The sequence below is a fragment of the Octopus sinensis genome, linkage group LG2 (genome assembly GCF_006345805.1).
Source record: "Octopus sinensis linkage group LG2, ASM634580v1, whole genome shotgun sequence".
NCBI lineage: Eukaryota > Metazoa > Mollusca > Cephalopoda > Octopoda > Octopodidae > Octopus > Octopus sinensis.
In genome coordinates this window covers 12,093,165-12,117,812 of record NC_042998.1, presented here as the reverse complement: position 1 = coordinate 12,117,812, position 24,648 = coordinate 12,093,165, and the positions used below count along the sequence as shown (strand labels likewise).

Here is a 24,648-nt window from a genome sequence, read left to right as displayed (position 1 = left end):
GTGTGTGTGTGTGTGTGTGCGTTTTTGTGTTTGTACCCACACCATTGCGTGACAACCGATCCTGCTGTGTTTACGTTCCCCTAACTTCGCGGTTCAGCAAAAGACACTGATAGAATAAGTACTAGGCTTACAAAGAATAGACCCTAATTTGTCCGACCAACGGCGGTGCTCTAGCATGGTCGCATTCACATGACTGAAACAAGTAAAACAATAAAGAACGAATGCCATTTTAATCCCGAGCAAGGCCAAAAGTCCTTGCTAGTAAATTTATAATTACAGTGACAAACTCGTAGGAAGAAAAGAAAAGCACATTCATAACAATCCTCTATTATTTTCATATCATACACAATTGTAAGGCTTTGAGTTTCTCCTAAGGTTTGAGTTGTTCGCGTCGTAAACAAGGTAATAGTCAACATGTTGAACCTGAGTGTCATATAGAACCAGCCCAGTCTTTCACCTGGGACTCTACTCCGACACGTTTACTGCATTTTAAGCGTATCCAATTGTTTACTTTATTTTTCTACATGAGTCTTCCCCACCATCATCCCACCGTGATTCTCTTTTGCCTTTCGTTTCTTTTCCTTCTGTCACCTGTCTCTTGTGGGCAAGTCTTTCCTGAATGGTTCAAAAAATGTTTTTTATCCCTTTAATGTTATTTAATAATTTTGTTTTATTACTCCATCATTAGTCTTATGTTCTGTTCATGGTATTCTCAAAAGTCTTTTGTATGCCTTCGAGAGCTCGTCTGAGATCGCGTGTCGAAATTAATGTAATTACTTTACTGAAATGCTACTCAAGTTATTCAAGAAAAAATAAAACCTATTCAATTTTCTTTTAATTTAGTTCAGGTGTCAAAATTTTCATTACACAGTTGAAACCTGGAGACTGACAAAGTTTAGTTTGAAAATGATTTTAATGGCCAGCTGCCTTTCCATTTTTTTTATTTCTTCGTGCGTAAATGAATGCTATACGTGTCTGTTGTATTCATGTTAATTTACATTGACATTATGATATTGGGCATTAGTTGGTTGTCTTTTTGTTATTTTCTGGATCATGCTTTGGCTTGTTTGCAACATAGTTTAAGAGAAACATCAAGTTATGGCATTGTTCGAGAGCAACTTAGAATAATCGTATATGTATATACACTTACATATGAAGACACACACACACGCTCTCTCTCACCTATTTCCCTCTCTCTCTATCTCTCTATTTCTCTCTCCCTCTCTCACACACACATTAAAACGCATTTTGCTGAGGATTGAAAGATTGCTCTGTTTATTGTGTGGGTGTGTATTCGTGTGCATGCATTTGTGTGTATTCATGTACTTATGGCTACGTGCATACACTCATATACAATTGTCTTCCTGTGTGTGTATGTGTGCATATGTGTCTGTTTGTGTGTTTTGTGTGTGTATATGTTTGTGTATTCATATCCTGTTCCCATTCCACGTATCTGTATATGTTTAGATGCGTGATATTCTAGAGCTAAATTTGAATTAAAATTCTGCTAATAATTTTCATGATGAATATTAATAAGGAAGTCTTATGTAAATGCAGTATTTCTTTGAAATCTCTTCTATAATATGTTTCTTTTAAATAACAGTTTCAGCTAAAACATTAAATGAAGCTTATGAATTACAATAACAGCCTGAAATAAGATTCATAAGATTTTCTTTGTGGTAGTAAACTTATTATTCTATTCTGGAATCTACCGCCTTATATCAGCAGATCTCTTATTCTATTCTATTTCTTTACTTATTCAAAATCACTGCTCACGCTACAAATGATGATTTCATTTCTTGCGGCATAATTCTGTACATTGAATCTTTATGTGAGAAAATTATATTTAACTATTGATGGTAGAGAGATGTGAGGTGAAATATCTTCTCTTGGAATCATTAACTTGGCTCTGTTTGGCTTGCTAGAAGCCTTAGTCTTTCTCACAGACAAATTTGAAAAATACCATTAACCTGCTAAGTTTGAACGCCACCCACATAATTTCTCAGAACAAGCAACTCAAATAAGTGAGGTACTTTAACTTGATTAATAATGTAATATCGTACACTATTCTGAAAGAGATGTACGTTATCATCTATTTAGGTATTATAATTTAAGCTAATTTTAAACTCTCGAGTAGAATTCATTATATTTATTTGAAGCAGAAGTTATATAAATATTTTACAATTTCTTAGTTTCGTTCCAAGAAGTGCCTCTTCCCAAAACAGAAACTCTGCACACGAATCTGTGCATTTGACTTTGTTATAGGTATATGATTGTCAATAATAAGCTAGAGATGAGACATCCCGTTTGGATGTGGCTGTATTCCAATGGGATGGGGGCATGATATTATTCATTCATATGGAAGTGTAATAGTAACATAATAGTGCCACCACGTCTGATATGCGAACAGTACCGTTTTGCAGGTAGCACCTGTGCTTTGAAGAATGTTAGGAATGTTAGAAATTGACATTAGATGACGTATTTTCTACGCTTCAAGCTGAAGGCTGGTTTTCAGTCCTATGCAGTTTTCCAGGTTTAGGAATATACTAGAATATATACCCAGATTTATGAAGCCTCGCGTATTAGTAACCTTCAAAATTCTGCAGGCATGGTTCTCATGTTACAGTGGAATTGTTAATGCTATTTCTATGACATCTATAATGGTAGTGTAATAATTTATATTCCGACAACATTAGCATTCCTAGGCGGTGAGCTGGCAGAAACGTTAGCACGCCGGGCGAAATGCGTAGCCGTATTTCGTCTGCAGTTACGTTCTGAGTTCAAATTCCGCCGAGGTCGACTTTGCCTTTCATCTTTTCGGGGTCGATAAATAAAGTACCAGTTACGCACTGGGGTCGATGTAATCGACTTAATCCCTTTGTCTGTCCTTGTTTGTCCCCTCTATGTTTAGCCCCTTGTGGGCAGTAAAGAATATATATTAGAGGTTTCTGTTTGGGGAATGAGTGTAAATTCGACGTCATGTTCCTATGTGTTGCAAAGAAAACGCATGAGTGTGGAAAGTTAAGGACAAATAAAAAGCAGTATAATCTGTGAATGGGTATGAAGAAAATTGCATGTAAATCTACATTCATGCATATTTACTTTGACTAATATTTCATTATAATATTTCATACTCGTGCAATCTCTTCCGTTTTGGTTATTATTAAGTATGACATTGGTTGCATAGAGGACAGAATTTTCTCGGCAAGTACTGTTTACTAAGCATACATTATATGAATAGCAAATCCATTCAGGCATACTAGTACAACTTAATCTTGGTACTTAGAATTATTATTATTATTATTATATTATTATTATTATTATTATTATTATTATTATTATTATTATTATTATTATTATTAATTGGTGGTAGTATAGAAATAAAATTCATTGATAGTAGTAGCTGATTTATTTTAAATTTTGATCACAGGTTGCGACAGAAAAAAAATGAAGGAATATTTCCCAATTTTTGTTGAATAGGTTCTAGATTCCTTTGGATAAGGCAGATTAAATAATATCATCTTTCTTTTGCAAGTTGTCATACTCGGCTCTATATGCATGTTGTACTTAATTTTTTCAGTGACGTAGCTATGTTTGCGCAACATTGTATTTGTGTGCGCTGCTCTGCTATTACGGGCTTTATTGGAATACAGAACCGAGATTCGCTCAAAATGTATCTATATATCCGTGCATTGTTTCAAAGAATTTACGTATTTTGTCCAATAATGTTGTTACTTGTTAGACACTGATTAAATACAGTGAGAAAATTTCTTTTAATTTTAGTATCAAGTTATTGAAAAGCTTAGTTGGAATCGTTCCAAACTTCGTACCTGTGTTTGTCGTTCATAATGCTTTGAGATTAATAGCTTTTTAAATATTCAAATGTGATCCATCGCATTGTATCCTGGAATATCAATAAGGCCTGAAATAAGGACAGTACGACTTAATCCAGTTTGTTAAAAAAAAAAATGTGTATTATTCACGGTCTACAGACTACAATAAAACTAAATCGATCACCCTTCATAATGATATTTCTTAACTACTCATGTTAACTGCATATACGAATTATATATATTTGAAGGAGGTTTAATTATTTTCCTATATTTTCTCTTGTAAAGGCGGCGAGCTGGCAGAAACGGTAGCACGCCGGGTGAAATGCGAAGCCGTATTTCGTCTGCCGTTACGTTCTCAGTTCAAATTCCGCCGAGGACGACTTTGCCCTTCATCCTTTCGGGGTCGATAAATTAAGTACCAGTTACGCACTGGGGTCGATAGAATCGACTTAATCCGTTTGTCTGTCCTTGTTTGTCCCCTCTGTGTTTAGCTCCTTGCGGGTAGTAAAGAAATATATATTTTCTCTTGTAATACAGAAAGCCACATTTAACTTCTTTTTTTCTTAAGATTTCCCCCTATGATTACCGTTAGATCATTTTTAAAAGAATCACATACACCGTTTGCATGACAGACAAAACCCAATGCTTAATACCTAATGAGAAACAACTCTAAATATTCCCATTGTCGCGACTGAATTATCACTAATTTCTCTAATAACATATAATCAAAATATATAATGGGGTAACGATTAAAACGCTACATTGCCTCATAAACAAGACGTTGGTGACCCCTAATTTTAAAGTGAATATATAATACTAATCCTCTGTAAAAATTGAAGTGAATTCTGCACAAAATGATTCAGTTCTCCTTTTCGTTATGGCTATTTTATATTCGGGTTTATATATATCAGTACGTACATTCATTCATCCATTCATACATACATACATACATACATACATATAACTATTAACCAGAGTAGTATCATCTCCATTAATGATTTGACGGTTTCCCCTGTATCTGACGAGGAATGTTACAGGTATCTAGGGGTGGATGAAAATATATCTTACAGTGGCACCTGTAACAAAACACGTGTCACTAAAGAATATTACAGCCGAATAAAGAAAATTTGGGCCTCAGAACTCTCTGGATTCAATAAAGCAGTGGCCCGCAATGTGTTTGCAGTGCCAGTACTCAGACCAACAATTGGGCTGCTTGACTGGACGTTTGATGAGATCCAAGCCATAGATGTGGAAATCAGAGAAATACTAACAAGAAGACATAATTTCCACATATATAGTGATGTAGACCGGCTCTCCCTTAAACGAAAACAAGGCGGAAGAGGCTTAACATCGATCCCAAATGACTTTGAATGTCGCATCATATCTCTTCGGTAGCATCTTTAAAGCACCAAGTGTCGAGGTGCATTCCTTGATCAAGTTTGCATACATGAGGCTGATAACATCATAAAACTTGGAAGGCAGCTTATTCCTATTTCTTTCACTTTTCAATGAGTAGCAGATATAACAAGGCTACGCTTTCAGGTTTCCTGGATATATTTTTCATAAATAACCCAATAGGTTTACCATTAATTCCGTGAAATATTCTCAGGTCGCGCTGGTCAAAAATGATGAACATAATTTAGTGACTATTTTTTGTGGAGAAATGTGACTGTGTAGTAAGAAGTTTGCTTCTCAACCGCATGGTTCCGCATTCATCCCCACTGCGGAGCACATTGGGTGAGTGTCTTCTATCATAGCCTCGGGCTGACCATAGGCTTGTGTGTGGATTTGATAGAAGAAAATTGAAAACCGCTCGTCGCATGTATGTGTGTGTCAGTCTGTATGTATCTCCACCCACTGCACGACAATCAGTGTTAGTGTATTTATCTATCCCCCCGTAACTTCGTGGTTCGAAGAAAGTAACCGATACAATTAGCACTTTAAGTTCTGAGACAGTTCGTTTTACTAAAATTCCTCAAGACGGTGCTCCAGCATGAGCGCAATCTAATGCCTGAAACATGTAAAAGATGAAAGATAAAAGATATTCGTGATATATATTTTCCAATACATATATGTCTAAGTATACAGTATGTATGTGTGCGACTGCGTGTGAGTTTATACTTGTATAACAGAACTATTATGATGGAGCTAATTGAAAAACTAACTGGGTGTGGTAAGAAGGCTATTCAGAACGCAGTACTTTAATATACTACACGTTGACTGTTACTAATTTTTTATGTAAATTGTTAGAAATATTCAAGTAAAATTGTATATGGTTTATGGGCGTAACTGGAAAGATATAATATCGTAATGTAAGGAAAGGCGTTTCCTTAGACATAATGTTAATGATAGATATTATATGTAAGGAAACAGTTTCTTGGTTGTATCTTAATGGCTACAATTTAGTCAGATGATTGTATAGTGCTGCTAAAGTGTCTACCATACTAATAGACACACACGTAATATATATATACAGGGTGTCCCAAAAAAATGTATACACAGACTGCAACAGTCTGTCATGCCAAGTATTAGAGAGGACTTTGAACAGGAAGAGTTTTATTTCCAGCAAGATGGGGCACCTCCACACTACCATCGCGATGTTAGATCCTTTCTTGATGGGATCTTGCCAAACAGGTGGATTGGACGAAGAGGTTTTGTCGAATACCCTCCACGTTCACCAGACCTCACACCACTAGACTTCTTTTTATGGGGATACCTAAAGGACAAAGTCTACGCACAGAAACCTGCAACAGTCGTTCAATTGAGGGCAACCATTGAACATGAATGTACGAATATCCCAAGGGAATTGTTCCATGATGTGTGCCATTCCATCGCTTCGCGTTGTCAGCAGTGTCTGGAGCAGAACGGACATCAGTTTGAGAACATGCGATAACAAGACAATAGAATGATATTTGTAAATTCTTTTACATGTTGAAAATTATTCGAATTATAATAAACCCCAAATTTACATTTTTTTGGGACACCCTGTATATATATATATATATATATATATATATATATATATATATATAGAGAGAGAGAGAGAGAGAGAGAGAGAGTAACGTCTATTTGCCAACATAAAGTGGCAGTCACGATTAGGACGGTGTTGCTACATATTTTTAGCCCCAGGAAAACATCTTTTCCGGCTGGCCATTGATGCAAAACTACGTCTTTATACTTCGAACAAGGGATATAATGTCTCCACTCAGCCTCAAACTGTATGTGCGGACCAATGGTTTCTGCGATATTTCACTTCATCTACACAGGATTATCGCTGGCTCGAGATGGCAGCAACTAGGTATTGCTTGAGGTATATATTTTTAAAGTGACACACAGTCACTGATCTCGTAAGGCGGAAAAACAACTAGCTTTTAATTTCTGAGCGTGAAATAAGTAGTAACAGTACTACAGAGTAAAGTTTATTTGCCAACAGAATGTGGGAGTCCTGATTAGCACGGTGTTATTACCTTTTTTAGCCACAGGAAAACATCTTTTCCAGCTGGGTATCGACACAAAACTGTGTCCTTATACCTTGAACAAAGGAGCTAATGTCCCCGCTCAGCCTTAAATGATACCTACAGAGCAATGGTTTCTGAGTTTATTTCTCTTCATCGACACAGGAGAACTGTTAGTAGAGATAGCAGCTCTAGATCTTGCTCGAGGTATATAATTTTAAAATGACACACAGTCATGTATATGTGTGTGTGTTTGTGTTTGTATAATATATAAATATAATATATATGTGTATTACACACGCACACACACCACTATTGTATAAAATATTCATCACATGTATTTATATGCTAATACCAAATATCTTACGCCAGTTTGATTTGAGATGCAGACAAGTGAGGCTTGTAATTCTAATGCATAATCTACTCAGATACAAGAGTGTAATACATGTCGTTATTGTCCAAATACAATGAGGCACACATGTAAAATTATCCTACTTATGTATGTTTGCACCGTGTAAACACTGACATATTCTAGCAAGCATATTCCCCTGTGTAGAGACGTAACGTCAAACATCGAAATGAATTTATACAGAAACATAAATGTAAATATAAAAACCCATTTCTCTTGTATTGTTGAAAGTATATCTTTCCAGTCTTTATTTCTATTCAATAATGTTTTTTCTTAGAAAAACTTGATGAAAATTCCATTATCCACAATGGCGTAAAAATTGTAGTTGTTGAACGTATAGCAGATATCAGTCAACTAAATCCATATAGCATTCATGAATATCGCGTCTCTATAATAGTTTCTCTTTATCGTCATTTTCATTGAACAGTTATTTTGTCTTTTTTGATGTGTTAGATTTTCTTTTATCCTAGAGATATATAGTGTCTAGTCTGAAAACGTCTTTGGAAAATAGAATCTATTTGTGAGATACTACTTAGATATCGGAAACACAAATAACGGGAAGAAATTACTGTAGTAAAATACAATTGCAAGCACACAGGACACTGACACTTAAGCACGTGCACACGCGGACACATGCTGATATATATATATGTGTGTGTGTCTGTGTGCATGTGTTTGTGTGTGTGTGCGAGTGTATACACATATATTTATATGTATGTTTGTACGTAAGTATATGTATATATGTACAGGGATATAAATATAAATATAAATATATTCATGGATATACATGCATATGTTTATGTATATGTATATATATATATATATATATATATATATATATATATATATTATATATATATATATATATATATATATATATATATATATATATATATAATATATATATATATATGTATATATATATATACATATATATATATATAAGTATGTATGTATGTGTATATATATATATATATATAATATTAATTCGAGACAAAACCACTATTTTGCAAAACAAACAAGGAAAGACTTAATCAATACATAAAAAGTTTTAATATAAAGAAATTTTTTTGCAAAATAGTGGTTTTGTCTCGAATTAATATTATATAATATTTTACTATAAAATTGGATTTAATCCTAAATCTGATTTTTTCCCTGTAAATTTGGATTTTTCCCTAATATTTATTATTATTATTATATATATATATATATACAAGTGCATAGTATTATATATCTATTGTGTTGGTGTGCTTGTAGAAATGGTATGTGTGAAGAGGTACTATACGTGCACCATTTTCGTGGTAGGGGAAAATGCTGTATACATAACTGTGTTCCTTTGTGTTCTTTTATATATTGCTTAAAACCTTTTGTTAAATACTTTGAGGAAATTATGTATGCATGGAATGAGTGTAGGGGTACTATATGTATGGGGTGGAAAAGGGCTAATGGATAGATGTCCGCTGTTTTAGGATGTATCTGTTTGTGGGCGCGTTTTTGTATGTCAAACGTTTTGCCAGATGCTCAGGTGTTGGTGGTAGGAGTGCCAAAGCTGGGGGACTGCTGGTCATAGTCACGATGCGCACATAGGTATGATAGGATGTACTTCCATCATGTGGGCAACGATTAAGAATTTCACTTCTGCTATTCAGGTAGTTGCCCGGATTCTGAGAGCGCTTTAGCGCTTTCATATCGTTCTTTTCTTAGCCAAGCATGATCTGCACTTCCTCCCGCTATTGACGTACGCTCTGCATTACTCTAAAATCATCCACTTTATGCTATACTCGGTGACGCTTTCTTTCAACGATCATACGAGCTTGACCAGGATTGTGGCGTTACATCTCTCTAGGATGTTGAAGGAAAAATTATGGTTTTTACAGCGAGTTCTGAAGTTGCCTTCAGTTGCTCCCACATACTTTCGCACGTTTGGTTGCTTATTTGGTCCTATCGTTGTTACCTCGGCCTCGTATATGACAGTTTAGTATTATAGAGGCTGCTCAGTATACATGCTATGTTATCCCTACATGAGCGTCCTACCTTTTGTCTCAGGTATGGGGCTACATACAAAACTCTTTTCTACATTTATTGCGCAGGTAAAAAAACTTGCAGAATATGCCTATTTAACATTTTACTGAACCTTTTTGTACGATGGACATTTTTGTCTACTTAGCTAAGGGAAATCTTACCTACTCTGGTTTCAACACTTTAACACCACTTAGGGTGGTGGGAACGTCAACGCTTTCCGGTTCATTTTTCTTGGAGGGGTTGGTTATAGTTTGGCGTATAACTAATTCTTTCCTTAAAACCGCTTTTGGCCATTAACAGAGATTCATGTCATCCAACCATGGTTTTCAAGAACCTGGTAAAGGACGTCAGCAGAAGAATCCCCAATCTATCTTCAAACAAGGGATTTTTGATACTGCTACCCTGTACTATGATAGTGACTGGCCGCCAGCGGTCCCTATTGCCACTGCAACAGTTCTTTACCTGTGGTTTTAAGTCATAAATTGCTTAGTAATTTTGTACATCTATACATCAACTGTTATTGAATATATCTTGAATAACACAACACACATTGTAAACAGAAAGAGTTCCAAATGTAAGACTTCATTAACAAAATTTCAAGTTTGGAGTACTAATTGTTAGTCTTCATATCACGAAGATGGATTTTTAAATATTCAAACCCGTTTCTGTTTGTACGTTCAATACTGCATCACGCATGCATATCTGAAATTTGACTCCGAAATAAATGAAAGAAGCAATGTTTTATGATGAAGGACAATAAATACAAATATTGTTATATATTTGGAAATAAAAATATTGTGATGATGAGTTTATGGTTTCTGTATATGAATTAAAATAATTTTGCACTTCCATTGATATTGTAATAATTCCAGATATTTATTCATTTCACAAGTCTGAACATTTGAATTAAAGTTGAAATCCCCTCCGACTGACTTCTATACAGTTTCCGTTTACTTAATTTCACTCAGAAGATGTAAGTCGATCCAAGGGTACTGTTGATCTTCATATCCTTGCTAAAGATCCGCGCCATGCAATCGAATATTTCACCTACATAGCCATGCATGCTGTCAGCTTTGAAAACCTTTACGGATATATAAACTGAACCCACGCTATTTAATCTCTTATAAAAGATGTGGTGTACGTGCTTCTGAAAATGAAACGAAGTCATAGTACAGTATAATAAATGTTAACTTTATCCTGTTTTATAACTTAATTATATAGAGTTGATTACGTTCCATTATCTTTTTTATTGAGAAACAATTATAATAAATTCTTAACCGTTGCTTAGAAACTAGTTTAGCTTTTCTTTTGTTTCTCTTATCAATTCCGGCTTCACAAAACATTAAATTCTTGATTAATGACAGGTGATATATATTTTTTTCAGTCATTACATTACGTTTTAGAACACTTGCAGCGAAACTGACAATAATAATTTTGGTTACGAGATAAGATTTTACAATTATGTCGAAGGCATTTATCATTGCAATATACGAATGCACAACCCGCTTCTTAACTTCTAGTCGTGATGGGGTGTAAAATGTTGCTAGGAGCTGCATAATATAATGGAATATAAATAAGTAAACACAACTAAAATCAACGGAAACGAGAAACTAATTTAATGGATTGTTTTGTTTTCTTTATACACGCTTCTTCGTAAGTTATAATTATGTTTTATTACTTATACGCAATATCAGCCATTATGTTCAAATGGAATATAAGTTGTTGAATATGAATGTATTTATACACTATATGATAGTGACTAATAGTGGCATTATTGATGTAATACGATACTTGTAAAATATCATCGGTAATTCGATAAAAAACTAAATGGAAAGGTTGTAGGTCAGTCTTTCGTTATATTGTTACACATTTACATCTGTGGATAGAAAAATTTGAGGGACTATACTGATTATTAATATAATGTTACTTCAACTTCACGAAAGGTTAAAATATTTATGATGTGTTTTCCCAAATTACTGACAAAAGAAACGTTTGCCCATGTCTTCGGATGAAACTATTCGAATATTTGGTAGGAATTTGAATTGTAAAAATCTCAAATTATGAATTATTTATTATTCGTCCAAAATCGATTCCCGACAACATTGCTGGAAAGACGCTGCGTATTTTGACCTTTAATGCTAAACTTTCGTTTATATTTATATATGTTCATTGAAAGAATACACCAAATGAAACAGGAATATATTTTGTAGAAATGAAAATAGAATTATCAATTCAAATGAGCATCTAGAACTTTCTTCTACTTCAGCATTAAAACATCTTTTCATGACTTCTGTCTTCTTTAATTTAAAGCAGAATCAAGAATACATTGACTGCAAAACAACTTTAACTTCTGACGAATGTGTTAAAAAATAAGTTTGGTGATACATCCATGGAATATAATAGCAAAAATCAAAATTCGGCAAGAGCAATGCACAATTATTTTGGAGCATCTTGAACAGATATAGAACCAAAAAAATGTTCTGGAGTATTCATATCATCAATCTCAACGGTTCTATATTTCATTTAATAGAGAACTGAATAAGAAATACAGCGAAAGTAATTCAGGTAGGTTGTTAGATCTATGCTTGAGCATTCATACACATTTCTTTTAGTGATAAACATAGATGCACGAGGCATTCGATGATATTCAAGTACGTCTAAATATCAAGTATATGTATATATAATGAACTGTAATGTGTGTGTGTATGAGTGCGTTTTATGTATTTGTATTGTGTAAGTATAACTAATATATGTATATATAAATATATATATATATGTAGTTATGAATATATCATATATATACATATACACATATACATATAAATACATACACACGCACACACATACATATATATATATGTATGTATATATATATATATATATATATATATATATAATATATATATATATATATATATATATGCATGTATATATATATATATACAAATATACACAGGCGCAAGCGGACTATATGGTAACAAGTTTGTTTTCAACCGCATGGCTCTAGGTTCCGTCCCACTGCCTGGCACCTCGGTAAAGTGTCTTCTGCCATAGTCTCAGGCCGACCAAAAGAAGCCTTCTGAGGGGAGTTGGCAGACGGAAACTGAAGGAAACTCGGCGAATGTATGTGTGTATGTGTCAGGGGACGTGCATATATATATATATATACACGACAGGGTTCTTTCAGCATATTTCTACCAAGCTTTTGTCCACTCACAAGGCTTTGGTCGGCCAGAGGCTATAGTAGGAGACACTGCGCCTTTACACACATATATATATATTTATATAAGTAATTTTGTCTCGATTTCGGAAGTTGTTCCTGTACAAATAAATCACAATTTCATTACTGTAATATAAACACTTTCTACTTGCCTATATTTAGAATACTTGTTATTATTTGAATTTTTACAATATTTTTTACTTTAACTACAAACACAAAATTTCAAATTACTAATTCATATATTCAGTAATATACACTAGTGGGATATTATTTATTGGTGGAAATATGTATACGTATGATCTTGTTAAAGAAATCAACCTGTGAGTTTAGGAACAGTTGAATATTAAGATTTTCTTTCGCTTTGATTTTATATGGAATATACGAATTCTTTAAGTCGCTAAAATTCATAACAGTAGTTGTATATTTCATATTGTTATTTATGTGACGTGCATGCATATTAATACAAAGATGTATGCATTTTGATATACGAATTGACAGAAAATCATAGATATGTATATGTGTGTGTGCATATTCGTGTGTGTGCGCGTGTGTGTATGCATATACACTCATACATACACACTTATAATAGTGAATATGTTCTAGACAGAGCACAGACTGCGAGTGAGTTTACATCTTAATTACATTGTATTTCCTTGGAGGAATAACATATACATGTCACACCCATTTATCACGTCTATAAATTTCTATAATTATTGCTAAAAATGAAGGCATGTGTGTGTGGGTGTGCGTGTGTGCGTATCCGTGAGTGTGTGTGTGTGCAGATGTGTATCTGCGTGTGCTTGTGGGTGCAATTCAAATTCTTTGACATCCTTGAAATTCTCCACTCCCTTTCATGTAGTCTCGGTGAGAGTGTATACCCCCCCACACACACACACGCACACACGTACATATGCATATATATATATATATACGTATATACATATATATATTTATATATGTATATATATAATATATATATATATACATATATATATATATATATATATATATATATATATGTATATATATATATAATATATATTATATATATATATATATATATATATATTGATAATAATAATAATAATAATATGACAACAAAAGAATGAATGAGACCTCGATATCATGTAAATAGAGGAATTGATATATATATATATATATTATAATATATATATATATAATATAGGACAATCAGAAAGTTACCATAATAATACTTAGTTTCAACAACTGGAGCTGAGAGCTTCTGGGCATTTTTCATCAGTTATTGAGACAAGAAACGCTATAAAAAACCGTTGAATGAAGTGAAGTGACTCTAATAGGCTTGGAAAAAATAAAAGTAAGATATATAAAATATAAAATATATAAATAACTTTACAAAAGTACATGCAACCACATACTCATTAAGATAGAAATTTCGTTTATAAAATATGCATACGTACACATTCACGCAGATATGTATCTATACATACATACACGTACACACCTACACACACACATATATATATATATACATATATATAAGTTATATATATATATATAATATGTATATAGTCTTAGGAGAGAAGGTATTGGGGGTGATGAGGAACGGTGGGGTGGGGGGTTTTGTGGGTGGGGTGTCGTCAATCGGGTTGTCGGAAATATATATATATATATATGTACATATATATGCATTTATATGTATATACATATATACAGATATATATATACATATACATATATATATGTATGCATGTGTGTATGTATGTATGTATGTATGCATGTATGTATGTATGTATGTATGTATGTATGTATGTATGTATGTATGTATGTATGTATAGATCGTTAGCCACTAAACCCTTTAAATTTTCTTTCCCTGTTTATTTCGGTGTTCCTTTCTGTCGAAGAGCGTAGGCTCGAAATGTAAAGGACTTCCTCACCTCCCGAACGTTAAACTAATACATCTGTTTGTTGTTTACACACCCGTCTTTGTCTTTTGAGTTTTTTTTTGTAAATTCTCATTATACATATATATATATACACACACATACATATAAATACACACATATATGTGTCCATACACGCATTATTATGCTCACATACACATCTCTACACGCACACACATACGCGTCCTATATTATATATAAACAAATATATATATATATATAATATATATAATATATATATATATATAGATACTACATACATACATACATACATACATACATACATACATACATACATACATACATACATACTGCATGCATACATACATATTTTTGTATTTTTTATTATTTTATTTTTTCAGTTATTTGACTGCGGAGATGCTGGATCACCGACTTTAGTCCAACAAAACGTTCCCGGGACTTATTCTTTGTAAGCCTAGTACTTATTCTATTGGTCTCTTTTGCTGAACCGTGAAGTTAGGGAGACGTAAACACTCCAACATCGGTTGTCAGGCGATGGTAGTGGTGATAAACACAGATACGCAATCATATACATGTACAAACAAACGTACATATATATATATATTATATATATATATGACAGTATTCTTTCAGTTTCCGTCTACCAAATCTCTTCACAACGCTTTGGTCGGCCTGAGGCTATTGTAGAAGAGGTGCCATGTAGTGTGAGTGAACCCGAGACCATGTGTCGGAAAGCAAGCACTTACCACGCAGCCACATCTGCGCCTATTATATATATATATATATATATATATGTATATACATATTTATTTATATATATTACATATTATAATATATATTATATATATATATATATATATTATACCTATATTTATTTATATATATATATATATATATATATATATATATATATATATATATGTATGTATGTATGTATATATATATATATATATATATTATATATATATATATATATATATATATATATATTATGTATGTATATATATATAATATATATCACCATCAAAATACAGGTCCAGATACTGCAACAGCTTGGGTTTCAGAGGACCACAGCTCTTTAACATCCTCCCTAAATGCCTGAGAGACTTACATTGTGTGGATGTGGGTTTTCTTTAAAACTAAACTGGATCTCTTCTTGTTGGGAGTCCCAGATGAACCTACCTCACGACAGGAGACGGCGGATGCGGGCAGCATCATCGAACTCCCTTGTTGATCAAGTGCCACGTAATCAGAGGTGGATTCACAAACTAGTGTAGCTCATTCAGCGGTGGTGCCCCAGCATGGCCGCGGCCTTCGGGCTAGAACATTTTTAAGGATTTAAGGATTTATATATATATATTATATATATATATATATATATATATATATATATATTATAACGAGTGAGAGAAAGAGAAACAAAGCGACAAAGTGAGAGAGCAATATTATTTGTTATAAGAATATTGTCATTATCAATTAATAAACAATCACATGAAAAATGGTATCTGTTACTTCCGACGGCCTTCTTCGATTTGTTCCTACAATGAATCGGCCTAGTCATTGGATTATGTCAGTTCAGTTGGTATTTCACAGATTTTCAGTGCGTTTATAACATCGAATCATGTATGATCCATGTATATCTATGTTGTCTATACATTTCTGATATTGTCTATTGAACTGGCTTCTGAGAAGTTTTCATTATACCACTTTAACTAAAAAAAGCTTTCATTAACTCAAAATTGTGCTTATAAACATTAACTCTAGAACGTACGTTGCGGGCTCAAACTCAAATGTGCATGATCGTGATGTGAAATTCGCATATATATATATACCAGCATATTTAGATAAATTTATACATACTTACACACATGTAACATGCATATATACATGGTACATCGATACATATATGCATGTATATGTACATAAGTATTTGCAGAAACAGCTATTTATGTGCACGGGGTATACTTTACACATTCTGTTTTGTTATTTGGCTGCGCCCATTTCGAGGCACCAACTTGAAGAGTTCGGTGGATCTAGTTCCCTCCAGTACTTAGTTTTTATCCATCTCTTCTTGCCAACGCGTAAAGCGGTACAATGACAAGCTGAAACACACGGGAACACACAAACACATACACTTAAAACCAAACACGATCGTATATATATATTTATGTCAGTGCAAACAATGGCAAACAATAATGTGTGCACATACTCTTTCATATATATATATAAATAAAGCAAGGAAGAATTAAGTAAGCTTCATTGGCAACAGCAGGTCGTTGTGAGCAACTGTGTATGGATTTTTTTGCGCTGTACTGCAATATCTAGAGGACTCTTCAAATGTTTTGGTGCTCTTAAACTTTGTTTAAGCTTTGTTGTCTTTTATTTTGATACTGGGCACATAGAGCAAAAACAAATGGGTTTCGTGAGCGTACAGTATTTTCTCATTAAATAAGCCTGGTGTTTCTCTGGTATTTGAAAACTCATCATGAAATCCGACGGACACACTATCAGTATATATATGAGTATATATCTGCATATGCATGCACATATATAAAACAAATTGCTGGTAAAATATTGCGCATAAATTTTAGTGTACATAAACAAGAATATTATTTAAGTATTCTATATAGATTCTATATATTCTATACAGAAGAGTATATAAGAATTCTACATATTCTATATAGAAAAGTATATAAGAAGTCTATATATTCTATAAGGAGTAAATAAGAATTCTACATATTCTATATAGAAAAGTATATAAGAATTCTATATATTCAACATAGAAGAGTATTCTGAATTTTCTTTATAATGCGGCTTGTGTTCCTTTATAACACAAATTCTTCCGGTGCTTTTAGCAATTCCTGCGGGTTGGAGACAATGAGCAAATGTCAAAAGCTTGATATTAACGCTAATTGTTTCCTTTCTTTGTTTAACGTCCATGGAGACATACACATGATAGCTAAAGTGTGTTCTCTCCTGAAGAGATACATATAAAGTAATCATTACTTCTTAACATTGTAGCTTGTAGCATAGAAAGTAAATCGTGATGGGATTTAAATTATTGATGAAAAACTGAAAGTGACACATTTCACTTATTATTCACCACGAAAGGTTATGTCAGTGAAGAACTTCACTTAACCACATTAGATTTACCTGGAATTTTCTATTTGTGCCTCGGGTTGACGAATAGGTTCTCTGTGGAATTCTCTTTTGGGAAACTGTATGGATGTTGAGTTCATTACATATGTCTGTGTTTACGAGTGTATATAAGTATACATACATACACACACAATGTGGTTTAAATTACGCAAAAATGAAAATAACACTGACATCTCATTTTAACAGATATATTTGCCACAATTACCGAAAAATAACCTGAAATACTAAAGAGTAGGTTTATTCAATAAAATCGCCATTGGCTCTAACCAGAGCCTCAAGACGACGGCGGAATCGCCTTTAGTTCATCTTCGGTGTTACAACATATAATAATCAACGTGGTTGCATCTGGAGAGTTAGGTGGCCAGATGTTTGCAGAGATGTAGTCGCAGAAATTGTCCCACAGCCTTAATTGGGTTCTCTTGCTTGTGTGGCATGATGCAGAGTCTTGTTGCCAGACATAGGGTCTTCTAGTAGCCACTCTCTTGACCTCCTCTCGGCACTTAATGGAGACCTCCGTGTTGATTCTGAGGTCGTGTGGGAAGATGAATGGAGGCATAACGACTCCATCACTAGTCATCACTCGAAACAGCATAATGTTGACTGGATGTTTGATTTTTATCGATCTTGGTACATGTTTTGGGGTCACGGCAAGCCAAACGTTGTTCTGTGAGTTCACCATATAATCCTGGCAGAATGTTTCTCGACTCAGAAAAACCAAAACATGTTCAGTTGGAGGGGATGCTTGAGCTTATTCAAAAGCTACGTGGAGCGGTCTTCTCTCTTGTCATTGATAGCTTCGAATAAAAATTGGCCGTTTTTCACCTTGTATGAGGAATACCGAATATCTTCATGCACTACCTGCCTGATAAGAAACTCCCATGTCCTTGGCGATGGACCTGATTGACTTGGAGGGATCGTTGTCAATCATGGCCTGGTTCTCACCAACAAATTCAGTAGTTCTTTTCTTATAAGAGCGATCGGAGTGAGTTTTCCTAGCTGCCGTCCCTTCGTAATGACCTTTAGACTCATCCGACTCGTTCCGAATCCTCTGCACTGTCCTCAGATTGACACCCAAACACTCTGAAATGTTCATATTGGAGCTTCCGGTGCGAATGCCAAGCATTACAGCATGTCGTTTCCAAATTTTTGGCAGAGTAAGTTGCATCATGGTCTTATTTTTCTTACAAACGGTGCCCAACTGACCCTACTCTACTGTGCAGTCGACAAACTCAAAAACAAACAATTTGCATGAGCGAAATTAAAAATATAAAATAGCGACAATCTTACGCATCGCAGCTTGTATGTATACATGTATGTGTGTGTGTGCGTGAGAGAGAGAGAGAGAGAGAAGAGAGAGCGAGAGAGAGAGAGAGAGAGAGAGAGTGTGTGTGTGTGTGTGTGTGTGTCAGAAATTAAAATGGCAAAATGCCATACGAAATTGTCATGAACTTCATTAGCTTACAGGTGTTTCTGCATTAAGATGCAATTCACTCATCTAATTTTGTTTCACCATGGTAACTACAATGAATTTGCCTTTCGAAGTTGAAATATGTCATGAGCATATTTTAATCCACTTAAAATTTGCTTATGCATAAACACTGCTTAAGGATGATACTGGTGAAAAGACAGCAGACAGACAGACCGGTAGACAAGCAGGCAGACAAACAGACACATAGACATACAGACAGACAGACACATACACAGACAGACACACAGACAGAACCACAGACATACACACAGACAGACACACACACACAGAGATAGAGAGATAGATAGATAGATAGATAGATAGATAGATAGATAGATAGATAGATAGATAGATAGATAGATAGATAGATAGATAAGTTTCTTTATTGGCCACACAGGGCTGCACACAGATGGGACAAGTTACAAGGTAGAGCTTTTCTTTTGGGGGATGAAAAAAACAAAAAAAAAAGGGGTGGCGTAGGTTTTCGATCAAGAGGGATCGTAAAAGGGAAGAAAAGAACAAAAAAAATAAATAAATAAAAGAAAAAAGAAAAAAAAAGATTGATAGATAGATAGATAGATAGATAGATAGATAGATAGATAGATAGATAGATAGATAGATAGATAGATGGAACATTCATATTCAGGACTTCGAATTTTAGTGCAGCTACTCCATATTCAGTGCAATTGATAGTTTTATAGATCGGCATAAATTTTAATCACCCAACAAATACCGTATATACTCGACTATAAAACGCCCTCGTCTATAAGACGCACACTCCCTCATAGAAGGTTGAAAACTGGAATTTTATCATTGATCCGACTATAAGTCGTGGCGACATTTTTGATGTTGGTGAGTAAAGTTCGATTAGGAATCGCGCGAACATAGTTGTTCAGTAACCGAGCTTTCAGTAAGCTGAAGATGACTTTCAACAACTGTTATCCCATTAAATCCATGCATTTTAGAAACCGTTGTATATAACGTAAAATTTCATCCGTTTCGGTTATTCCAAGTGTCGGAATTTCAGAAGTGGCTTGTACCTAGAAAATATATGAAGTTACTTTTTATAGGATGCGCTTATAATTCGCACCCCCAGCTTTAGGTAAAACTTTCAGGGGAAATGTGCGACATATAGCTGAATATATACGGTGGTCAGCATTTAAAACTCCCTAGTTGTTTCTGTATACCTAAATGTAAACTTTGAAGCAGGCTCATTTTATCGTTTGAGATTCAACTAGAAAGCAGTTTGATTATATAGTATTATACTACATCACCTCACGCACTATTATTTAGCAATGATTATATAATTTAATATTATATAGGGAAAACCTCATAAGGCAGTTGCCATGTTAAGTCTTCGTAACAGGAATATGGCGTAAATACCTTACCTAATATAGGCATACGAATATTGACTTTTAGATAAATACGAATTAAATTTTGGCTGAACACAATTCGGATTTTCCGAAATGACAACTTAGTTAACGGTCTTAGTTGAAAATGATACGGGCATCCGTCAATTTTGAAAGATTACAACAGTTGATATTGCTCTCCTGTCGTTCTTCGCAATGGAATCTCTGTGCCGAAACATGTCGTTATTTTGCTGGGTTACGTATTGATCATACAGCTATAAGTTTTAGGCTTTAATAAATTTGATTATAATAAATGTTGATTTCCAATTTGGTACAATGCCAGTACGTCGGGTGCAGCAGTTAGTTGATTACAGCGACCCAATGCTCAACTGGTACTTATTTTATCACCACTCCCCTTAAAGAATAAGAGACAAGTCGACCCCGACAGTATTTGAAATCAGAACGTAAAGACGGGCGAAATACCGCTAAGCACTTAGCTTTTGCCAACGATTCTGCCAGCGCGCTACTTTTTGATTAAAATAGATATTGGCACACAATATCCTTAGCCATGCAGTTACGTTGGAGATTGTAGTTATTGTGCGAGGTCATCTGCATCAGTAGGAGTATTGTTAGTTTATAATTTCGTTACGTTTACTTAGTTTATAAGTGTAATGATATGCTTAAATTACTGTCAAACTTTAAGGTCGTTGAATTTTCATATTTATACATATCTTTGTTATATATACGTGTGTAAGACTGTTTGTAAGAATGTGTGTAAGACAATGTGTATGTATGTGTATGAGTGCATGTGTGTGTGTGTTTGTGTGTGTTTTTTGCTTTGTTAGATATGCTTTATGTGAGGGAGGAAGCACTCCGTCGGTTACGACGACGAGGGATCCGGTTGATCCGAATCAACGGAACAGCCTGCTCGTGAAATTAACGTGTTAGTGGCTGAGCACTCCACAGACACGTGTACCTTTAACGTACTTCTCGGGGATATTCAGCGTGACACAGAGAGTGACAAGGCCGGCCCTTTGAAATACAGGTACCACAGAAACAAGAAGTAAGAGTGAGAGAAAGTTGTGGTGAAAGAGTACAGCAGGGATCACCACCATCCCCTGCCGGAGCCTCGTAAAGCTTTTTAGGTGTTTTCGCTCAATAAACACTCACAACGCCCGGTCTGGGAATCGAAACTGCGATCCTACGACCGCGAGTCCGCTGCCCTAACCACTGGGCCATTGCGCTTCCACTTATGCTTTATGTAACATGTAAACCGCTATAATCTGCTATATGGTCCGTTCGCGGACAACTAACTCTGCTTCACCAAGAAGGTTTCTCGACGAAGAAGATATAAACCCACATTGACAAATAGGAGAATCCCTGTTAAAGAATTGTAAGATCCCAATTTATGCTCAATGACACTTCAGCGGGACCATAGACGCGTATGTTATAATGAGCAATCGCGCCTCAAGACCATATGCGAGTGATAGAACCCTATTTCTTGTTAGTTTATCAGTCTAGAATTATATTTTCATGTAAAATACAGCGATCATTCGGCTTCCGGCTGTCTCAACCAATGCAGATTCACCTGTAGTATCCGAAAAGTAAGTGTTCACTTTAACCAATTTCACATACAGAAATTTATTGCAAACCACCCCATCAAAAACATGGACACCCATGAAGGTATATAGTGGAACAAACAGCCTTGATCAGCTGGCAGTATATAAATACAAACCAACACGTAAGTGGCTTGGAATATTACTCGCTTCACTTCCAAATTTTTGTGAAAGAGTCAGCAGCTCTAAATATGATTGCACTTGTAACCTGTCACTCATAAAGAAACTGCAAAAGTAGGACTAAATAAAGTTTACCTGATTCTGAAATTAGTAAAAATCTCTGTAGTGATCCGGTGGAAATCATCGGGTTTCCAGAATAACACAAAAAGTACACAACTTTCTAAGAAATCAACAGCAGCGCACGCACGCACACACACACACAAATACACTCACACATACATACCTATACACACACACACGCGCACTCAAAGGCATTCACCCATAAGCCACCCATACCCACCTGAGTGCAGTCAGACACAGATACGTAGTCATTGACATGTATATACGAGGGACGTTCAATAAGTAATGCCTCTGACCCACATGCAGTTATTTGATCTAGCTGAAATTATTCATATCTCTATAGATTAAGCGGCAAATTACAGCTCTGAACTAATTGTAGTTTCTGATTTACAGGTGTTTGAACTGAGTCAAGTGTGAAATGGAACCTGTTGAGTGTCGAGCAGTGATCCGGTTTTTGTATTTGAAAGGACGCACACCACGGGAGACTTTTGATGAAATGAAAGTAACTTATGGTGATGATGCCCCATCATATGACCTTGTAAAACGCTGGCATCGTGAATTCAAACATGGTCGGAACTCTGTGGAAACAGCTCCCAGATCTGGTCGCCCCCTTCTGCTATTGATGAGGCATCTGTCCGTCAAGTTGAGACTGCCATTTTGGAAGATCGACGCATAACTATTCGCCAAATAGCCCAAGAGATCAAGATTAGTACCGGGTCTGTGGAAACTATCATTCATGACCATTTGCATATGCAAAAGGTGTCTGCTAGATGGATTCCCAGGTTGCTCACACCTTTCCAGAAGCAAGAACCCGTCGAGTGCTCGAGGATGAATTTGGAGATGTGCCAAGAAGATGAGTCAAAAGTTTTCAAAAGACTGATTACACAGGATGAAACCTGGGTCCATCACTATGATCCAGAGACCAAAGCCCAGTCAATGCAGTGGAAGCACCATGACTCACCTCCTCTAAAGAAGGCAAAGGTGCAGCCCTCCGCTGGCAAGGTCATGCTCACAGTCTTCTGGGACCAGGACAGAGTAGTGATGACAGATTTCCTGGCAAAGGGTACCACAATTACAGGAGCCTATTATGCTTCACTTTTGAGGAAATTAAGAGAAGTTATCAAAATCAAAAGGCGGAGCAAGATCAGCAAAGGCATCGTCCTCCTGCAGGACAACGCTCCGGTCCACAGCTCGCATGTCGCCAGATCAGAAACACAGGCGTGCGGCTATGAACCCCTCCCCCATCCCCCCTACTATCCTGACCTTGCACCCTCTGATTTTCTCCTCTTTCCAGCCATGAAGTTGTTTTTGAAAGGAAAGCATTTCCCAGATGATGCAGCCTTGATTTCTGAAGTCACGTTTTGGTTGGAGGACCAAACTGGGGGTCTTCTACAAAAACGGTCTCCAGAGCTGCATCAAACGATGGGAGAAATGCGTAACTCTGGGTGATTCCTATGTAAAAGAAGACTAATAACTGTGCCAAGTTTCGTTGCTCTACTGCTATGGGAAGTGGGTCAGGGGCATTACTTATTGAACGCCCCTCGTATGTATGCGTCTGTGACTGCGTGTGTTTGCGCTCGCGGAGATTGTGTGTTGTGAATGTTTGCGTGTACGTGTACTTATAATTTCGCTTGTAATCAGTAACTTTGATTTAAACAATATCTTATGAATCAACCATGAAAGACATCACTGAAAATTACTAGTTAATGAAAATATTACGTGGTTGCAAACGGTTATTAACTCTACTTCAATGATAATGTCGATGAAGAATTGAAATGGGACGTGCCATGAATGAAAACAGTGTATTTTAAGAAATCTGCCTACTATATCTCCATTACTTGCAATGAATTAATGTATTATGGGTTTAAAAAATGAAAGAAATCGAAATATAGAAACAAAAATGGTCGGAATATATTTTGGGTAAAAAAACACAGTAGTGATCACTATTTCAAATATTGTTAATAGATAACGAA

General features: G+C 35.2%; 1 long non-coding RNA gene across 1 annotated transcript in view; it reads left to right on the top strand.

Moving 5' to 3' along the window:
- The first annotated feature begins 12,109 nt into the window (after positions 1-12,109).
- Positions 12,110-24,648, top strand: part of LOC118767297 — a 65,620-nt gene continuing 53,081 nt past the window's right edge. Inside the window, exons 1-2 of the long non-coding RNA XR_005003202.1 lie at positions 12,110-12,284; positions 15,224-15,291. This is a non-coding gene — a long non-coding RNA (uncharacterized LOC118767297). The remainder of the gene's footprint in view (positions 12,285-15,223; positions 15,292-24,648) is intronic.